We start from the raw sequence: 6,000 nt of genomic DNA, 5'->3' as shown, positions 1-6,000 counted from the left end.
TCACTGGCAAGGACAACTCACCTGGGTGTCACAGGAGGGCAAAGGGAGGCTGGGACTGGAGCAGGGTGGCCCTGCTGCCTGTTCTGCCCCAGGAGAGGCGAAGGCAGCTCCCGGACACTCAGCCCAGGCAGCAGAGTGTGGCTGCTGGAGGAGCCTGGACAGCAGGAAACTGCATCCCTGACAGGGGCTCCTCACCCTGATTTCTCTGTACAATGTTCTTTAGTGCTCTCTCTGGATAAAGGTCTTTGGTTTGAGCAAGAGGAGCTCTGAGATGGGACTGGCAGGGTAAGGGCACTCTGAGCTCCCTGCCAGGAACAGGAGCACTTGCAGGTCCCTGCACTGGGGACCTGGATGTTACTGACAGGGCAAGCAGGGATATCTGCACAATCAGCAACAGTGTGAGCAAGGATCTGAATTACCTCTGGGTTTTCTAGCAGCTGGAAACCACACAAGCACCCACTGCTCTCACACCATTACGTGTTTGTCTCGTTGCCCCTCCCAGATTCACTTTGATGTTGCTACTTTCCTTTTCAAAAGGCCAAAATCCCAAAGAAAAGCATATTTCAGTTAACCAGGAGGAGGTTCAGCGTTGATTTAACTCCTGGCTGAGTTCCTCTTTAACCTGTGAACTCATCCTGCAGTGTCCAATCCTGTCCCACAGACATAGAAAGCTCTGTGCAGCCTCAGAGGCTGATTCCCAAAGGAATAGGAACCCCCTCCCACCTCTGCTGCAATTCCACACACAGAACAGCAAAAAATCAGCAAAAACATCTGAACCACCAGGGCTGCCTACAGTTAATGAAAGTTGTCACTTCACTGAGAACTCCTGGAGTTGTTTTTGGGGTGGATGCACTGCAGGAACCTCTTCCTCTCAAGAGGGACTTCCAGGCCCTCCGGCACAGCAGCCCCAGCTGAGGGAGGGGACAGGGCTGGTCACACCTTCCCAGGTGGGCTAGAAGCATCAGGCACTCTAATTAATAGCATGGTAAAATTAATTGGAATCAGTGAGCCTGTGTTGGATAATAAATCCACTCACTGGAGAGGCATCTAAAATAAACTGTCCCCCAGCAGAATCTGCAGTTTTCAGTGAATGCATGACTTGAAAGAGCTAGAAAGTCACTCCCTTACTGGATTTTTTGGGAGGAGATAAAGACTACTTTGGGCATTTATAATTTGATTAAATTTCATTTTCACACTTCTTTCCCCATTTCGGGCCCTTTTTACAAAAGAGTAATTTCTATAGTATTCATATGACTACCTCCACCCAGACCCACTACTGCTCTGGAGGCAATTCCTGACCACGCACCATTGTTTTAAAAAGAAAACATGTTTCATCTAAAGAAGTATACTTAAAAAGCAAAAGCATTTGATCCTTATCCTCCAAACCTTTGATAGCATTTTGTGCTTCAGGGAAACACTTCCACCGGCTCTGGTTTTTTTAAGGTGTGCAAAGCAAAACAAAAACCCCAGCCATAACAAAAATAGAGCTCAAACCACCCCCAGCTTTAGCTCTAGTTCATTCCTTACATGCAGAATCATGGCTTGGGCAGGAAGAGACCTCTGGAGATCCAGTCCAACCCTCTGCCAAGGGGGGAGGCTCCTGACAGACCCTTCTCCATCAACACCCACCCACTACAGACACCAGTGCAGCCTGTCCCCCCTGGCTACCCCATCCCTGCTCAGCATGGCCTATTTTGGGGATGTTTTCTCTTTTCCCTTCCCACTGCAAGAATTTCCACATCAGCAGCACCTCCTGAGGCAGCAGAGATGCTGTGCTCAGGGCTCAGATGTGCCCTGTGCAGGAGCTGACAGAACACTGTGATACCTTTAGCCAACAGAGTGAGAGGCCTTTTGACTATAAATAGTTGTTTTTCAGCAAGGGGGCACTTTTGGGTCTATTTTTCTGGGTATTGTACAGTTATTTAAAAACTACTGAGGGTGTTTATAAGGCAGGTCTGGGGGGCAACAGGGCTAAGGATTTTGAGAAGCAAAAGACAGTAGTAGATGCTTAAGTACTCTATTTTCTATATGGGAGCCCTGGAGACCCAGGCTGACTCTGCAAACAGTTTTTTTAGCAATCAAGTTTTATTGTCAGATTAAATCTTCATTAATAAAAAAAAAAGCAACCACAGAAACAGCCTTCACACCCGAGAGTATTTTAAAATGCCCTTTTATTTCATGGAATAAAAAAGGTGAGGCTTTACCCCCCCCCCCCCCCAATTCTTTATTTTAGTTTTGCTCAAAAACTCAAAGGCCTTTTCCAGGCAAAAAAGCTTTTAGATGTTGTAAGAATTTTGTGTATGCAAAGACAGAATCGGGACCTCAGAATCTGCCAGTTGAGTGGTAATAGCCTCCCCTGGAGAAAAGGGGGAGAAAAGGGGGAGAAAAGGGCAAGAGCAAAAAGCAAAAACAGATGCTTAGTTTTATGTACTTTTCTACTTGCATCTCTTCCGTCCGTAGTGCAGACTCCATGTCAGACCCTCATATAACCTGTACAAAGTGAAACAATGTACATAACAAATAAAATTATTTATTTTATGTGTATTTTTAGCTTAACTGTAAACTGAAAAAAAAAAATAAAAAGCATTTAATTTTTTTCCCAAAAATGTAAGCCTCTTGAAAAATCAAGGTGTTTCTACCTTTTCAGATGTAACATTTCCAGCTGCCTATTGATAATAAACATTTATGAACAGCAACAGATCTGACATTTCAGAGTTTTTAACAAACAAGTGCAGCACAGACTTCTCAAGGGCTGTCAGTGGTCAGAGGAGCACTTAAGGGCTCTGATTCTACAGAGAATTTATTGGTATTTTAATAACAAAAGACATCTCACAGTCCTGCTTACCTCCAGTGAAGCTGGTCACCCAAATTTGAGCAAGAGCTGCACAACACCTGGCTGGGGGAAAAAAAACCCCAAACAACCCCAAAAATATTCATTATATCTTGGCTACAACAGAAAATAGCAACGCACTAGAAGTGTTGGCAAATAAAATTCACCACATGAATGCAATTACTCCTGTACAAGAAAGTCTAAGTAAGCGTAATTTCCTTTTAATTTGCTCCCCAAAGATATCCTCAGACCAGCACAACTGCATTGGCCACACAATTAGCAATATAGCTAATAGTGTAAGGGAGTCATTAAGCAACAACTTATAACCGTATTAACATAATTTGCTCATGGAAAGCTGTCCTCCAACAAATCTCATTAAACTCCTGGAGATACATTTCAAAAGGCTTCCATCTCTGACCAGAGGCTTTTGGTCAAGCTTCCAGTAAAACAAGAGTTTCCATGAGTTAAACCATGGCAATATCCCTTTCCTTAGAATGCAGAAGATTCCTGCACAAGGGAGGCAATGTGGACACACAAATTGACACTGACCCTGGCAAAAGCTGTGCAAAATCCAGGACCTCAGGGATCCCCTGTTGCAGAAACTAAAATATTCACATAAAAACAAAAGGCTGCACTATTTTTCTTTTCAGTAGACAAGGTCTTTTTGCAGCTGGGTGTGCACATTCCCACTCACATCAGAAAGCTAAAAGTTCAGAGTTCAGGCACAGTGAATCCCCAGTTGTGCTTCTTATTCCAGAAACAGGGGCTGAATTTCACCTGACAGGGATTTCCACCCCCTCCATGTCCCTGCAAACCCAGGGAGTGACTCAGCACTGGAGCAGATTGCCCAGAGAGGGTGTGGAGTGTCCCTCACTGGAGATATTCCAGAAGCACCCGGACACAGTCCTGTGCCCTGTGCTCTGGGATGACCCTGCCTAAGCAGGGAGGTGGCACCAGAGTCCTCCCAAGCCGACCCATTCTGTGGAGAAGCTTTGCAGTAGATTTTATTTCCTTTTAGTTGCACTTCCTGAAAAGTTACACAAATCACACATTCACATAATCACTACAAGTGTAAAAATAAGCATTTTTTGCTTTCAGCTATGACAAATATTAACAAAGTACTGGTTTAAACAGAGTTAGAAACCACATGTCTACAATTGATTGGAAAATGAAAATAGAGGGGAATTAGGGAACAGGAAAAATACAGAAAGAAAGGATAGAGAGAGTTGCATGGTCCATTAATTTCAGCATTAGAGGATATTCCACTTTCTCTTAAAAGTTCTTTTTCTCTAACCCAACACAGTCAAGCACTTATCACAGCTATCAGCACAGACTGACCCTTACCTTCAGTCACAAGCACCCCAAAGCTTGTGGCAAAATGCTCACCTGCTCCAGGGAAGGCAAGATTTAGCACCTGGAATAAAAATATTGCCATAAACTGAGCCTAAGAGATAAAAACACCCTGTCAGGCCTCAGGCACCTGTTTTGGGGCTGCAGATCAGCCCACTTGCAGGGAGGACTGGGCTCCAGTCAGTGCCTGGAACGCGCTCTGAGCTGTTTCCTATGTGCTGCAGCCCAGCTGACTGCGAAATCTGGTAAGCAGCAGTGACTAGAAGCTTCTAGATACAGGCCTGCCCTGCAAAATTTAATCTCTGATCTTATTTCAAAGCTATAAAGTCCTGGTTCAACGGTTTTATCTTCCTCCCTTATGAAAAAAGCAGTTACTTGGAATTCTGGGTCTGGATTTATACATCGAGTATCTTCCATATATAATGCAGCCTTTGATGGTGTAATTTTATAAAAGAAAAAGGTATCCCAGCAGCACTGCTGAGAGAAATGGAACCTAAGAGTGAAATAAAAAAAAGCCAACAGAGCCAGAAAAACAACTTTCTGTAGGAATTGGTTTGGTTACGTGACCAAGGGGAAAACAGCACAGGAGCATTAGCAGGAGACAGCCCAGCAGGCCAACGCTGCTGGCAGGCAGCAGCAGCAGCACGGGCTCTCCCTACAGTACTTGTAATTATCTTCAATGAGAGATGGATTTGACAGTCCCAGAGACATCAGAGAGATGCCATCAGCAGTGATGCAGTGGCTGTCAGTGCAGGACTGGTGCTGACACGGGGCACAGGCTGGGCACGGCCCCGGGGGTGATACAGCACCTCTGTCAAGCACCAGGCTTGGGGCTGACTGTGCACCGAGGGGTGCTGAGGTGACACAGCCACTCTGGAGTCTGGCATCACGCAGCAAACACAGACTGGAGCCTGCTCCTGCTAAGGGCAGCAAGGTTTGCGGGTTTAGAGATTGAAAGAAATACTTAATCACAGAAGAAGCCACACCCCAGAGCACAAAAACTGGGGTTGGTCACTGCTTTGTTCATCCTGCAGCTTCAGAAGAATCACAGAACCATTCAGGTTGGAAAAAACCTCCAAGACTGAGTCCAACCTGTGACTGATCCCCACTTTGCTGCCAGCCCAGAGTGCTGAGTGCCACATCCAGCCTTCCTTGGACACCACCAGGGATGGGGACTCCACCACCTCCCTGGGCAGCCCCTTCCAATGTGTAACAACCTTTTCCATGAGAAATTCTCCCTGATGTCCAGCCTGAGCCTCTCCTGGCACAGCTTGGGCCGTGTCCTCTGTCAGGGAGGAGAGGCTTGGCTCTGGGGCTCACATGGAGGGAGAGCACTCCATGGTGCAGCCAGTTCACAGATCTTCCTGCACAGCCTTCAGGGGTCAATTTAATTTGAGCCTCTGCCTTTCATCTATAAAAACACAGTGAAGGAAAGGAGGTGGCAAGCATGACTAGTGGAAACTTGGCTGCATGACTCTTCTGTTCTCCCTTTTAAAGGCTGAAAAGCCATCCACAAAAAAAAAAACAAAAAAAAACAAAAAACCCCCCACATTCCAGGAACAAATCTTTGCTTTAAAAATTTACTATTAGGAAACATGATTCAAAAAGCTCAACAAAGAATGAAAACAAAATTTAAAAACATCGATCTGCAGAAAAAAAGAAAATTCCAAACAGAAATCAATACTCAGATATTTTCCATCCTTCTAACTAAAGATAAAATATGGTTATGGCTTCAAGTTCTATCCCAATACCCCCAGTCACAGCAATACTGCTGGGCATGAAAAACACAGAGTACTGGTCTGGTACCAAACTGTAACAGC

Source organism: Corvus hawaiiensis, chromosome 14 (assembly GCF_020740725.1).
Source record: "Corvus hawaiiensis isolate bCorHaw1 chromosome 14, bCorHaw1.pri.cur, whole genome shotgun sequence".
NCBI classification, from domain to species: domain Eukaryota; kingdom Metazoa; phylum Chordata; class Aves; order Passeriformes; family Corvidae; genus Corvus; species Corvus hawaiiensis.
This window is presented reverse-complemented; position numbering follows the sequence as displayed.